Genomic DNA, 16,097 nt, shown 5'->3' with positions numbered 1-16,097 from the left:
AGATCCTTGCTTTGTAGTTGAGGGTGCGCCGTTGTCTGCATTGTCGTCGAGTGTCGATACACTCGGCAATGAGGTTATTGGGCTCAAGGGTGTCGGTATTCGACATGCTGGAGTACGCCCAATTTCACTCCAGACCTCTGCTGCTATTGATCCGGTCCAGATGGAATGGATTGCCTCAGTGTCTCAAGTCCCAGACGATGGGGCTCACTCCGGATGTTCGCCTGTCTCTAACTTGGTGGTTGCAGACGACCCACCTCAACAAGGGTCGCCCGTTCTGGGTGGCGAACTGGGTCCTGTTAACAACGGACGCCAGTCTCCGGGGCTGGGGAGCTGTCACGGGTCCACACTTGTTTCAGGGCAGGTGGACTCGGGCGGAAGCGGAGCTTCCAATAAACATTTTGGAGCTCCATGCGGTGTTAAGAGCTCTCCAGCTGGCACAGCCGGTTCTCCAGGGTCACCCTGTGCAGGTCCCGGTGGCCTATTTAATCCAGCAAGGAGGAACCCAAAGTCGGGCAGCACTCGCAGAAGTGTCCCGTATTCTGGTCTGGGCGGAGCACAATTTCCCAGTATTATCAGCAGTGTTCATCCCGGGAGTCCTCAACTGGGAAGCGGATTTTCTCAGCAGGCAGGACGTGCATCCGGAAGAGTGGTCTTTACACCAGGACGTCTTTCAGAGTCGGGTGGACAAGTGGGGTCTTCCAGAGATAGACCTCATGGCGTCCCGGCACAACAACAGGTTGCCGGGGTACGGGTCTCGAACAAGAGACGAAAAGGCGTCTCTGGTGTATGCCCTGTCCGTCCAGTAGACGTTCCAGTTTGCCTACCTTTTCCTTCCGTTTTCCTTTCTTCCGCGGGTAATACAGAAATTTAAATCAAGAAGGAGGTACGCTACTGTTGATAGCTCCCGAGTGGCCCAGACGGCACTGGTTCTCCGACCGCCAGAGTCTGTCAGTAGACGTTCCTCTGAGGTTACCATTACGACCGAATCTGCTGTCACAGGGTCCTTGTCTTCACCCGGACCTGACTCGGTGTGGCTGTTGAAACGGTCATGCTAAGGTCCAGAGGGTTTTTCTGGCTCCGTGGTGCAAACCATGCTAAGAGCTCGTAAACCTTCCTCGGCAAGAATCTACCATCGTGTGTGGCATACTTTCTTCCGGTGGTGTAGACCTAGAGGGTATTCCCCTAGGGAGTTCCGCCTATCTAGGGTGTTGGCTTTCCTACAGGTTGGACTGGATCATGGGCTTCGCCTGGCTTCTCTGAAAGTGCAGGTGTCTGCCCTGTCAGTCTGGTTTCATCATAGGATTGCTGCTCTCTCTGATGTGCACACCTTTATGCGAGGTGTTCTTCGCATTCAGCCACCTTTTGTTCACCGGTGGCGCCTTGGAATTGGGCTGTGGTCCTGAGACCAGGGACCGCCGTTTGAACCACTGGACTCAGTGGACTTTAAATGGCTTACAGCTAAAACCATATTCCTTCTGGCCATTGCCTCGGCCAGAAGGGTTTCAGATTTAGGGGTTCTCTCTTGTAGACCCCCTTTTCTGATTTTTCATAGGAATAGGGCGGTACTTCGCACTCGTCCGGGATTCCTTCCCAAAGTGGTATCCAGTTTTCACATCAATGAAGAAATTGTTGTGCCGGCTTTCAATTCACCTGGACTTCCAGTGGGTGAAGCCACTTTGGATGTTGTGCGGGCCTTAAAGATTTATGTGGACCGCACTTCTTCGTTTAGGAAGTCGGACGCTTTGTTTGTCCTCTGTGGCTTCCGTAAAAAGGGTTGGCCTGCTTCAAAGCAGACTTTGGCAGGCTAGATTCGTATGGCAATTTCAGAAGCTTATCTCCATGAAGGTCTTTCAGTTCCCTCCTCTATGAGGGCTCATTCCACTGTGTCTGTGGGTCCTTCGTGGGCAGCTAGACGTGGTGCCTCTGCAGTTCAGATACTGCAAGGCTGATACGTGGTCTTCTGTCCATGCTTTTGTGAGGTATTACGCTTTTGACACCTTTGACTCTCAGGATGCTTCCTTCGGGCGGCGGATTCTCCTCTCAGCACAGGAGCGTCCCCACCCTTGAAGGATACTGCTTTGGGACATCCCCAAGGTATCCTGTGGATACCCTATGGACCCTGCAGTAGAAAATAAGAGATATGGTAAGAACTTACCCTTGTTATCTCTATTTCTACGAAGTCCATAGGGTTCCACAGGACTCCCGCCCTGTCGCACCTGTACTGCAGATGGGCTTTATTCTGGTCACCGGTTTTTCCGTCTCCCTATGGTGAGAATGTGATTCTCGTGAGTGTCCAGATCTTTCTTCTCTCTCTTTCTTCTCCTCCTCCGGCCTATGGCGGGGTATACGAGAGGGACCAAGATGCATCCTGGGAGGCTGAAAACTTTAACTCTGTGGTGCCTGAAGACTGACATCATCACCTATACCCCAAGGTATCCTGTGGAACCCTATGGACTTCGTAGAAATAGAGATAACAAGGGTAAGTTCTTACCATATCTCTTATTTTATTATCATTATTTTTACTAAAAAAAGTGAAAAAGGGTTATTATTTTAGTTTCACCTAACGTTACTATGGGGCAATTGGAGTAGAATTGGTAAAATTCTACTCCAACCCCTAAGTATCACTTATTTTTAGTAATCAGATCGCATTTCCCATCATTGTAATGGGAAATGTGATCTGCCTGGTAGTTATTAAGGATAAATTGTGCAAAAAATACCGGGAGAAGCCCTGTGATAATAATGCCACCTGGAAGTGGCGTTATCCACGGTCTTCCCCGGTTACCGGACTCCTGCTCTGCTCTAACAGGCAGAGCAATGCCCGGAGCCGGCCCCAGTGATCAGCTGTGTGGTCTAAACAGACCACACGCTGATTCACTGCTCCGGTGATCTCCTCCCTTCTGTCAGCTGGTCTCCCATCCTGCACTGGGACCCGGTCATCAGGTGACCAGGTCCCAGTGCATGATGGGATGTCAGCTGACCGGAGCCATGGAGGACATCACTGGAGCCCCGATCACTGCAGGTAAGTCCAATTAAGTGAGGTTGCAATCGCGGGGGAGCTTGGCTTAGCGACAGGGGGCGGGGCTTTATGGCGGCCGGTTGGCGCATGCACGGGCACTTGTCACGGTATTTTTTGCGAAAATACCATGATAAGTGAGCGGAGGGGATTCGCAGGGACAGGGCTTTATCGCAAGCTCTGTCCCTGCAAGGGATTTTTAGTAAATCCCTGTGATATTGGCTGAATTTGCAATGCGAATATCACACTATAATCTGCATAAAAAATGCGGATTGTAGTAAATAGAGCCCTAAGTGAGGTGAATATATTGTGGGAAATGGAGGAGATGCCCCTTCACTGCTGGAGCCCGGCGGCAGGCGCCTCCATTGTCTCCCAAATTTCTGCCCCTGCATCATTGCTCCGGTGCGGGGACAACTGCTCAGAAAAGCAGCTGTCCCCTCGGTTAGTATCGCATTTACCGAAGTAGCTGCATTAGTTACTTCCTCCCCGTCGTCCCGACTACGCATGCGTGACCCGAGGTCACGCATGCGCACAGCCGCCAGGAAGGTAGTGAGGAGACGGCGGAGGGATCCATAGAAAGGAGCGGTGATCCAAGAACAAGCGCCGTCTGAAGATGGAGCAAACTCCGGACCCCTGATGATGAATGGCCCAGTAATAAAAATATGCAGAAACTAGCGTTTCCGCATGGTTACCGGGCCATTTATCGATGATGAATAGCCCCCTGAATCCATTATATCTGTATCATATCGAAGAGTGCTTAATCCGACAGTAAGGCAGCAAGTAGACACCTCTCTTCTACTGTCCTACTGTCAGATCATGCAGGTTTTTGGAAGGTATCAGGAAGTATAGGCCCCCATACATCAGAGATTGATTGCAGCAATCGTGCAATTTGCAATCGATTGTGTATAAAAATCTTTCCCTTTTTCAATCGATTGTGGCAATTCTGCAATCTTCAATCAATTGAACAAGGGAAAGATTTTTATACAATCAATCAATCTCTGATGTATGGGGGCCTTATGAGTAGGGGATGGGGAGTGATGGCCTCCTGTATCACCGTCTTCTAAACAGTTCCCACTCAGGATCGCAACCTAGGATTTGGAGGATTTATTAAAAATATTGGGCCTGATTTTGAATTGGGAGTAAAACAAAAAATAGCAAGTAACTGTGCACATTGGGAATGCTATGTTACTAATGGCGTATCTATATTGGGTGCAGGGCATGTTTGCCAACTTTCTGGCTGCCCCCTTAGGGAGAAGGCAGCCAGGTCGGAGCTGCACAGGGCGTGGTGGCTGTAATAGTGGGCAGTACAGAGGGCATGGCAGCGAGATCACATCATCGCGACTCAGCCCCCTGCTTTACAATGCCGAGATTTCCTGCATTGCAAAGCAGAGGACAGGGCTACGATGACGCGATTCAGCACAAATCGTGCCATCGGACCCCTCCAGACCGCCCACTATGACAGGTAAGTAAGAGGAGGTGCAGGGGATGCCGGCCAGATATGGAGACTTATCCTCTTCTGCGGGGGTTTGGAAGCGCCACCCTCGGGATCCTCCCTGTGCGACCCACACTGCCACTGAGAGGGCATAAAGCACAACATAAGAGGACATATAACACAAGATATGCATATGGCATACAACACAACATGCACAAAAGATGATATACAATACACACAAAAGATGACATGTAACACAACACAAACATAAGTGGAGAGATAACACAATGTACTGTACACATATGTGAACAGACAACTAAACTTAACCCTCCCCCCTTGGTGCCTACCCCTAAAGCCCAGTGGTGCCTGAACCTAACTCTCCCCCATAGGGGTGCCTTACCCTAACCACCCTCCCCAAAACCCTAACGCTAACCCTGCTATCTTACTATACCTAACCCCGCCCCCCCCCCCCCTGCTGTTATCACAAAGGGCACCCCAGAACTTACCTTCGTTTGGGCTGTTGCCCTCCTGGATTCCAGTTTTGGGATTAAGACAGGCGTCTGTATTTCTACACCTATCTTAAGTCCCTTGTCAGCCTTCCAGCGTTGGGATTGAGAGCGGTGGCATCGCGGCCGCCGGTCTCATAACTACATCCCAAATATAGGACAGGGTTTACTGTCACTTAAACACTAATGCTGGGTACATACCTGGGCAACTTGTCCGACAAACCACAGATCCACCGACTGAGCAGCCGCTCGATATGTCTGGCCTGACATTACAATTTGCCTGTCCAGTTGAAATATCAGTGTCGGCGGTCCCTGCAACATATGTGCAGGCGGTTGGCGGGTCACCTGTACACACAGCCAGATGTACCGATATACCTGCCAGATATATCGGTATCAGCTGTGCTGCAGGACCGATGTATATGAATGACGTCAATCACAGACATATCTTCTGTACACAACTACAGATACACTATGCAATATGTCGTTCGTCGGCTTATTGAATGACATATAGCATAGTGTGTACCCAGCATTAGATAACTGACGTATTTGTAAATAAATAATAATATATATTAGGATATGAGGTATGTCTATAAAATAACGAGACTGTGATTCCACCTAGTAAACAAAGCAGTCAGAACCGGTTCTCACTGCATACGTAGTAACCTTGAACTTGTCTGAACCTGCATGAAAAGCAGCAACACTCTATGACGTTCAGATGATTGTGAGTCGCCATTTAATTTGGTTGTGTTTTCTGTAGAGTGCCGAAAAAATGCTAAGTTTAAAAGTTGAACAACGTGTTCTCAAACCAGAGCAAAAAGAACGTTGCAAGGAATGTTGTGGTGACATTCTGCAGCAACTTGACGCAGATCCAAACCTGTTTCATAAAGTAATCACTTGTGATGAGACCTGGATCTTCCAGTACGATCCTGAAACCAGAAGACAGTCAATGCACTGGAAAACACCGTCATCACCAAGAATGAAAAAAATTAGTCAAAGAAAGTCAAAATTCAAAGCAATGTTCATTGTTTTTTTCGATATCAAGGGTGTAATTTTGCAAGAATGGGGTCCCAGAAGGCACAACAGGTAACCAGCATTATTATAAGAAAGTTTGGAAAAAGCTGAGAGAAAGAGTCAGAAAGAAACGGCCGCAACTGTGGAAAAATGGTTTAGTTCTTCACCAGGACAATGCGCCTGCTCACCAGGACAATGCGCCTGCTCACCAGTACAATGACCCTGCTCACCAGGACAATGCGCCTGCTCACATAGCACTTTCTGTGAGGCAGTTTTTGACCGACAATCACATGACTACACTTAAACATCCTCCATATTCGCCCAATTTAGCACCTTGCGACTCTTATTTTTTCCTAAAAGTTAAATCAGTGCTTAAAGGGACACATTTTGAATCAGTTGATGCTGTAAACAGCAGATATGTTGAAACAAGTAACAGAAAATGATTTCCTCCATGCCTGCCACCAGTGGAAAACAAGACTACAGCGATGTATTAGTGCAAATGGGGAGTATATTCAAGGGGACAAACATTAAATTTGTAATACCAATAAATAAAGATGAGTTATATGATCAGCCTCGTTATTTAATAGACATACCTCATATTCCTCTGTCCCTGACACAAATTTCAGTTCAGAAACAAGCCGTGACTTCTTTAGCCAGAAGCGTCATGGTTCTCCGGGACCCCCGCCATACACAATTACTAAGGACTTGCTCCGGCCAGTCTCCAAAACCCTTTCTGTGTGCCACAGGTGGAAGTGATCTGACCAGGAGAGCGTCATGCTGTCAGGAGCCCTCTACCACTTCAAATGATCAAATTAAGTTGCAGCACTTAGGTGATAACCCCCATTAATGTCAGTGTTTATCCCAGGAACTCATCTTTTGCTTCTTATTAATATGTCATTGTGGGTAACTAGGTATGTGATTGTATTAGATAAGCCTTGTAAATATTGGCTGATAGAATCTGGCAAAGGCAAAGAATCATGCATCACAGAAACAGAAGGTTGGCAGAGCCCTCACGCTGCCAGCTCCACTGACAAATGAAAATATAGAAACCATGAAAGTGACATTTACACACTGGATGGATTAAGGTTCTTGCCGGATGTTCAGACCCACAGAATATTTAAATCCTATTCATTTGATTCAGCCAGCTGCCTTATATTAAATCTAAGCCTGGGCAGTAAGTAGGCTGTCAAGTCTGGAAAGAACACTTTAGTGTTTTCACAGCAGACTGAAACCTAAAAGGACAGGATCATTTTGAGACAAGACATTAGAATAGAGGCAAGTTGATGCCATTGAAGCTATTTCTTATAAATTCTCTGTTGGTTTCATCTAGAAAACATGTACTGTCAGAAAGCTATACAGTATACATTGAGTATAGTACGCCAAAAATCAGAAGATTATTTACAGACTACTGTAATTAATAAGGACATTAGCAGGCACAGGGGAGTTCAGCAGCCACATAATATACCAGTAGGACCTGATTCAGTACCGATTGCAAGTGCAAATATGGATGCAGATCGAGTGATTGTTAGACATTGCGCATTGCGTATAAACCACACTGTACATGCGCTGTGATTGCATTGCGATTACGGATGCACAGAAGTATCCAGCGCGAAGTTAGTGACAGGCTGTCAGAGTTTGTGGGTGGTGACGGGAAAGTGGTCTGGAAAACGCAGGTGCGTCTGACCGTTTGAACGCTGTTTCATGGGCGTGCATAAATTTGTCACTGCGATTGCATACGCAGCATGAGAGCTCTCTGCGTGTGACGAGACTTGCAGTATCTGAGGCTGGTTAGACCTGTTGTAAATGTTGCGTGACTGGCCGATGTGCATCGATGGTACCGATGTAAACACAGAAGAGCGAGGATGGGCGGAGATGAGAAAGCAGCAGTGGGTGTCTTTATGCTGGCTGTGCTTTGGCAAGCATTAGCATATTTTTGCAGCTGCGATCTCTAAGCAATTGCAGTTGCAGTCGCAATTGCGATCGGTACTGAATTAGGCCCTGAGTGCTTATATATCATTTAGGAAAGTTTAAGGTGACAATCTCATGTCCTTATACTTTACACTGTAAAGTTTACAGTATAGAGTGCATTATTTCCAATTGTTAGGTGTCATGTCATGGACCTCAAATATTGTCGCTATGGTCAAAAAAGTGTTACTGAAAGTGTGTTGGCCTATTGCATCTCAGTTTGGTACTGAAACAGCTCTAAAGCAGATCGTAATCTCTGAGAGGGATGTGAGGACGGCAGAGTATGTTATTGTTACTAATCAGCTGCCCATTGATGAAATGTATGGGAAAAATTGCTTAAGGAAAAGAAAGAGTATTGTTAGGATTGTAATCATCCAAACCACCATGTGTTCTCTTTACTACAGTAACTTCAAAGAGACGGCTCAGGTGTATGAAATCACGGACAGTGAGGTTTAAAAAGCACTCAGCCTGATAGCAGTGGTCAGTGTAGAGAGACGGGCATCTGCACACAACCTTATAGCAGTGGTCAGTGTAGAGAGACGGGCTCCCGCACACTGCCTGATAGCAGTGGTCAGTGTAGAGAGACGGGCTCCTGCACTCAGCCTGATAGCAGTGGTCAATGTAGAGAGATGGGCTCCCGCACACAGCCTGATAGCAGTGGTCAGTGTAGAGAGATGGGCTCCCGCACTCAGCCTGATAGCAGTGGTCACTGTAAAGAGATGGGCTCCCGCACACAGCCTGATAGCAGTGGTCAGTGTAGAGAGATGGGCTCCCGCACTCAACCTGATAGCAGTGGTCAGTGTAGAGAGACGGGCTCCCGCACACAGCCTGATAGCAGTGGTCAGTGTAGAGAGACGGGCTCTCGCACTCATCCTGATAGCAGTGGTCAGTGTAGAGAGACGGGCTCCCGCACACAGCCTGATAGCAGTGGTCAGTGCAGAGAGATGGGCTCTCGCACTCAGCCTGATAGCAGTGGTCAGTGTAGAGAGACGGGCTCCCGCACTCAGCCTGATAGCAGTGGTCAGTGTAGAGAGACGGGCTCCCGCACTCAGCCTGATAGCAGTGGTCAGTGTAGAGAGACGGGCTCCCGCACTCAGCCTGATAGCAGTGGTCAGTGTAGAGAGACGGGCTCCCGCACACAGCCTGATAGCAGTGGTCAGTGTAGAGAGATGGGCTCCTGCACACAGCCTGATAGCAGTGGTCAGTGTAGAGAGATGGGCTCCCGCACTCAGCCTGATAGCAGTGGTCAGTGTAGAGAGATGGGCTCCTGCACTCAGCCTGATAGCAGTGGTCAGTGTAGAGAGACGGGCTCCCGCACACAGCCTGATAGCAGTGGTCAGTGTAGAGAGACGGGCTCTCGCACACAGCCTGATAGCAGTGGTCAGTGTAGAGAGATGGGCTCCCGCACTCAACCTGATAGCAGTGGTCAGTGTAGAGAGACGGGCTCCCGCACACAGCCTGATAGCAGTGGTCAGTGTAGAGAGACGGGCTCTCGCACTCATCCTGATAGCAGTGGTCAGTGTAGAGAGACGGGCTCCCGCACACAGCCTGATAGCAGTGGTCAGTGCAGAGAGATGGGCTCTCGCACTCAGCCTGATAGCAGTGGTCAGTGTAGAGAGACGGGCTCCCGCACTCAGCCTGATAGCAGTGGTCAGTGTAGAGAGACGGGCTCCCGCACTCAGCCTGATAGCAGTGGTCAGTGTAGAGAGACGGGCTCCCGCACTCAGCCTGATAGCAGTGGTCAGTGTAGAGAGACGGGCTCCCGCACACAGCCTGATAGCAGTGGTCAGTGTAGAGAGATGGGCTCCTGCACACAGCCTGATAGCAGTGGTCAGTGTAGAGAGATGGGCTCTCGCACTCAACCTGATAGCAGTGGTCAGTGTAGAGAGATGGGCTCCCGCACACAGCCTGATAGCAGTGGTCAGAGTACAGAGACGGGCTCCCGCACACAGCCTGATAGCAGTGGTCAGTGTAGAGAGATGGGCTCCTGCACACAGCCTGATAGCAGTGGTCAGTGTAGAGAGACGGGCTCCCGCAGACAGCCTGATAGCTGTGGTCAGTGTAAAGAGATGGGCTCCTGCACTCAGCCTGATAGCAGTGGTCAGTGTAGAGAGATGGGCTCCTGCACTCAGCCTGATAGCAGTGGTCAGTGTAGAGAGACGGGCTCCCGCACACAGCCTGATAGCAGTGGTCAGTGTAGAGAGACGGGCTCTCGCACACAGCCTGATAGCAGTGGTCAGTGTAGAGAGATGGGCTCTCGCACTCAGCCTGATAGCAGTGGTCAGTGTAGAGAGACGGGCTCTCGCACACAACCTGATAGCAGTGGTCAGTGTAGAGAGATGGGCTCCCGCACACAGCCTGATAGCTGTGGTCAGTGTAAAGAGATGGACTCCTGCACTCAGCCTGATAGCAGTGATCAGTGTAGAGATATGGGCTCCTGCACTCAGCCTGATAGCAGTGGTCAGTGTAGAGAGACGGGCTCTCGCACACAACCTGATAGCAGTGGTCAGTGTAGAGAGACGGGCTCCCGCACTCAGCCTGATAGCAGAGGTCAGTGTAGAGAGACGGGCTCTCGCACACAACCTGATAGCAGTGGTCAGTGTAGAGAGATGGGCTCCCGCACTCAGCCTGATAGCAGTGGTCAGTGTAGAGAGATGGGCTCCTGCACTCAGCCTGATAGCAGTGGTCAGTGTAGAGAGACGGGCTCCCGCACACAGCCTGATAGCAGTGGTCAGTGTAGAGAGACGGGCTCTCGCACACAGCCTGATAGCAGTGGTCAGTGTAGAGAGATGGGCTCTCGCACTCAGCCTGATAGCAGTGGTCAGTGTAGAGAGACGGGCTCTCGCACACAACCTGATAGCAGTGGTCAGTGTAGAGAGATGGGCTCCCGCACACAGCCTGATAGCTGTGGTCAGTGTAAAGAGATGGGCTCCTGCACTCAGCCTGATAGCAGTGATCAGTGTAGAGAGATGGGCTCCTGCACTCAGCCTGACAGCAGTGGTCAGTGTAGAGAGACGGGCTCTCGCACACAACCTGATAGCAGTGGTCAGTGTAGAGAGATGGGCTCCCGCACACAGCCTGATAGCAGTGGTCAGTGTAGAGAGACGGGCTCCCGCACATAGCCTGATAGCTGTGGTCAGTGTAAAGAGATGGGCTCCTGCACTCAGCCTGATAGCAGTGGTCAGTGTAGAGAGATGGGCTCCTGCACTCAGCCTGATAGCAGTGGTCAGTGTAGAGAGACGGGCTCCTGCACTCAGCCTAATAGCAGTGGTCAGTGTAGAGAGACGGGCTCTCGCACTCAGCCTGATAGCAGTGGTCAGTGTAGAGAGACGGGCATCTGCACACAGCCTGATAGCAGTGGTCAGTGTAGAGAGATGGGCTCCCGCACTCAGCCTGATAGCAGTGGTCAGTGTAGAGAGATGGGCTCCCGCACTCAGCCTGATAGCAGTGGTCAGTGTAGAGAGATGGGCTCCTGCACTCAGCCTGATAGCAGTGGTCAGTGTAGAGAGACGGGCTCCTGCACTCAGCCTGATAGCAGTGGTCAGTGTAGAGAGATGGGCTCCCGCACACAGCCTGATAGCAGTGGTCAGTGTAGAGAGACGGGCTCCCGCACACAGCCTGATAGCAGTGGTCAGTGTAGAGAGACGAGCTCCTGCACTCAGCCTGATAGCAGTGGTCAGTGTAGAGAGATGGGCTCTCGCACTCACCCTGATAGGTGTGGTCAGTGTAAAGAGATGGGCTCCTGCACTCAGCCTGATAGCAGTGGTCAGTGTAGAGAGACGGGCTCTCGCACACAGCCTGATAGCAGTGGTCAGTGTAGAGAGACGGGCTCCTGCACTCAGCCTGATAGCAGTGGTCAGTGTAGAGAGACGGGCTCCTGCACTCAGCCTGATAGCTGTGGTCAGTGTAGAGAGATGGGCTCCCGCACACAGCCTGATAGCAGTGGTCAGTGTAGAGAGACGGGCTTCCGCACTCAGCCTGATAGCAGTGGTCAGTGTAGAGAGACGGGCATCTGCACGCAACCTGATAGCAGTGGTCAGTGTAGAGAGACGGGCTCCCGCCCTCAGCCTGATAGCAGTGGTCAGTGTAGAGAGACGGGCATCTGCACGCAACCTGATAGCAGTGGTCAGTGTAGAGAGATGGGCTCCCGCCCTCAGCCTGATAGCAGTGGTCAGTGTAGAGAGACGGGCTCCCGCCCTCAGCCTGATAGCAGTGGTCAGTGTAGAGAGACGGGCTCCCGCCCTCAGCCTGATAGCAGTGGTCAGTGTAGAGAGATGGGCTCCCGCACACAGCCTGATAGCAGTGGTCAGTGTAGAGAGACGGGCTCTCGCACTCACCCTGATAGCAGTGGTCAGTGTAGAGAGACGGGCTCCTGCACTCAGCCTGATAGCTGTGGTCACTGTAAAGAGATGGGCTCTCGCACTCAGCCTGATAGCAGTGGTCAGTGTAGAGAGACGGGCTTCCGCACACAGGACCTGATTGAAACCCGCTCGCAAGCAAGCGGCCGCTCGTTCAGACGATGTTCGCTAATATGCGCATGCGTGTAGTTTGCAGTACACGTGTGCAAATTAGTACGAGCGATCGGAATGTGCTAGCTCGCCCTGCCATGGCAGCCCAGTGGAATGAGTGACAGGAGAGGCCGTTTGTGGGTGGTTACAGGGGCAGGGCAGTAGTAACGGGGGAGTGGAGTTGTGGACGCAGGTGTGCCAGAGTGTTTCAACGCCGCTTCAGAGGCGTACATAATTATCAGGCAGCGTCATAGTACATGTCACTTGGTTGATTTTTACATATCTTGGACCATGCATTATTCTTACATACCTTATACCCCATATAGGCACTATGATGTACAGTCAAGCAGAACGGTATGCTTTCGGCATCCCGGCGGTCTGGATGCCGACACTTACATTACCGTCACCAGAATACTGACGCCGGTCAGAATCCCAGCGTCGGTATCCCGACCGCCGGGATATCGAAGGTAAGTAAAGGGCGGGTTAGGGGGAGTGTTAGGGTTAGGCACTAAGGGGGAGGATTAGGTTTAGGGTGCGGGGAGGTGGGAGGTTAGGTTCAGACACTAAGGGGGAGGATCGGGTTAGGCACCAAAGAGGGAGGGTTAGGGTAGGGAGAGGGGGAGGATTAGCATACCGAACAACAAGTGTCGGGATCCCGGCGTCGGGATTCTGACCACCAGGATCCCAACTGTCAGTATTTCATACCGATTCCAGCAGAACAATTAGAGGAGACCATTATTTTACCATTACCATTAACAGAATATGCAATATTTCAGAGAATACAAAGCCTTTCATCACTGTGATTTTATAAACTATAATTTATTTAACAGGGGCATTTATATTCTGCTGTGATACCATACTTACCTAGAGATGCTGCATTCTGAGCCTTCCACGGTGGCTACTTGGGAATCTCACCTGAAGCAGTGTAATCTTGAGGATAGCAGATATTAAGTTTTCACCGGGTTTCCAGTCTATTAACTTGTTTCTTCTCTCTGCTCTGAGTCCTGTTCATACTGTATGCTCTTTGCAATGATTGACTGCAGGGCGAAGCACAGGGTGACACCAGCCATCCATATTCCATGCTACAGTCACTGTATTAGTGCACTGATTGTCAGTTCATAATGTCAGTCACCACTATGTCAAAATACTTGCAGGAAGAAGCTCAGGTGATTGGTGTAACACCTTGCACCAAGGCCTGCAGGGTGACAGGATTGTGGGGGGTGGGGGAGTGTAGATATGTGGCCTTGAGTAGCACAAAAGGGTAGGATGCCTGATTTTATGTCTCTTGGCCCAATGCATGATCCTAATTTCTCTACAGTGAAGGGAGATCTCATATTGATCATAGGTTTTGCACTACTATATCTACCAGGGTCGTCAGTATGATTTTATGTTTGAGGGGGGCAAGATATAATTTAAATTTGCACCCCCCCTCCAACTTACCTGTTGCTGGGTGGAGGCGGGTCGGTAGCACTGGGGAGAAGGCTGGCACCACGGAAGGGGAGGGCAGAACCAACAGGGAGGAGAAGGCGGCACCATAGTGGAGCAGGAGGCAGGGGCTGTGCATTCTAGCAATAGAGTGCACAGCGCCTGCCCTGCATGGAGGAAGAGGTACAATGTGCAGTCTTTTAACTTAAAGACTGCACATTACACCTCCTCCTCCTCTATACAGTGCAGGGGCAATGCAGCCTATTGCTATAATGTACAGTCCCTGACCGTCTGCAGCCACCGCTCCACTGGTGCCTCTGAAATGGTCGGGGGGACGAGCCGCCCCCTCGCCCCTCTTTTTCTGGCGCCTTTGATATCTAGGGAATTATAATATTAAAGATTTCTCAGTCACTGCAGACTTCAGATTTAACACTTTTGAGTTCCAATGACTTGGCTTTAGGTTTGCATAGTAATATATAAATCCATTCAATTAATTTTGCTCTATGTTTTTTCTCTGCTGGTTCCCATGGGGAGTATGATCATGCTTGAAATGTTTTGTGCCTGCAGGAGAAGACCGCTCTGTCCTGGATTTTCCAAATGACATATACTCATTACATCTTCTGATTTTATTATTCCTTCCACATGTTCTGATCTCTGAGTCTCGTTTTCTCCCTTTGCGTACGTACAATTAGATGCAGTTTGTCAATTAATCGTGAAAGTTTCAGCTGTGACACTTGTATATATATTATTGATAGTGAACGGAGCCGCAAACTGCTTCTCATTAACAGGCCTGTCTGTCAATGAGAAGCATTTAGTGACCTGCATCATCAGCATTGACGGGCTACCCACATCATCCTGGCACACTTACATCCGTACCCCCATACCCCCATACCCCCATACCCCCCAGACAGCAGCCCTAGCCAATAACAGACTACAACCCTCTGCATCACAAAGCAGAATATGACTCCCTGCACCTCACAACATGGAATTGCTCCCCACCTCCCCTAACTGAATAGAGCCTGATTCAGCACGGATCGCAAGCCTGCAATCGCACGCACCCGCTCGCTGGGAAAATATGCTAATGAATGCAATCACACGGCAATCGCAGCACTGTACCAAGTAGCCAATCACTATATAAAGCCGCCCACTTCCCATAACATGCATCCGCAAATCAGCGGAAACATCGGTAACAGCTAAACCATTCGTACAGTTGTGGTTGATCTGACCCTACTGCACAAACTGCTAAACTTCCTGTCGCCATCTAGATCTTTGCCAGTGTATGCAATCGCAGGGGCTTAATTATGCACGCCCCTGTAACGGCGTCCAAACGCACAGGCACGTCTGCGTTCCGCCGACCACCCCCCCTCTCCACCCCCAAACGGCCACTTCATGTCAATCACTATGCGATGGGTCTGCGTGCTCACTGCGATCGCTTCGCAGTCGCAGTGGCCGGTTTGCACACTGCAATGCATGCGCAGAGCACAAACATCGCCCAGCTACGTGTGAACGCAGTCTTGTGATCCAACCTGAATAAGTCCCATGGCCCCCTCCTCTCACCCCAGATCAGTACTTCCTGCAAAAATTTGGATCCCTCCGCCCCTGTCCGGCTCTTTCCGCTGGATCCTGTCGCCATCTAGATCTTTGCCAGTGTATGCAATCGCAGGGGCTTAATTATGCACGCCCCTGTAACGGCATCCAAACGCACAGGCACGTCTGCGTTCCGCCGACCACCCCCCCTCTCCACCCCCAAACGGCCACTTCATGTCAATCACTATGCGATGGGTCTGCGTGCTCACTGCGATCGCTTCGCGATCGCAGTGGCCGGTTTGCACACTGCAATGCATGCGCAGAGCACAAACATCGCCCAGCTACGTGTGAACGCAGTCTTGTGATCCAACCTGAATAAGTCCCATGGCCCCCTCCTCTCACCCCAGATCAGTACTTCCTGCAAAAATTTGGATCCCTCCGCCCCTGTCCGGCTCTTTCCGCTGGATATCGGGGCTCTTGTACGCATGCGTGACCGAAAGGAGCAGTGAAGCCGCTCTCGGGGACAGCTGATTTTCAGATCAGCTGTCTCCACGTTGGAACAATGATTAATTGCTCTGGTGTCCGCGGCAAGCTAGAATGTTAATTATCGGGGTCCGTTTGGACCCCGATAATTAACATCATGAATAGACCACTAATATGCTGATAAGACAGCAGCTAAATCAACATTATTAAGGGGCCTATTCATCAAC

General features: G+C 50.3%; 1 protein-coding gene across 1 annotated transcript in view; it reads left to right on the top strand.

Annotated features, from left to right (window-relative positions):
- The window catches only part of MTUS2 (microtubule associated scaffold protein 2), a 486,382-nt gene that overhangs the window by 46,909 nt on the left and 423,376 nt on the right, over positions 1-16,097 (top strand). The gene's annotated exons all lie outside the window — the stretch shown is intronic.

The sequence above is a fragment of the Taudactylus pleione genome, unplaced genomic scaffold (assembly GCF_031769625.1).
Source record: "Taudactylus pleione unplaced genomic scaffold, aTauple2 ptg000043l, whole genome shotgun sequence".
Taxonomy (NCBI): domain Eukaryota; kingdom Metazoa; phylum Chordata; class Amphibia; order Anura; family Myobatrachidae; genus Taudactylus; species Taudactylus pleione.
The sequence above is the reverse complement of the archived record's forward strand: the minus strand, read 5'-3'. Positions and strand labels throughout refer to the sequence as shown.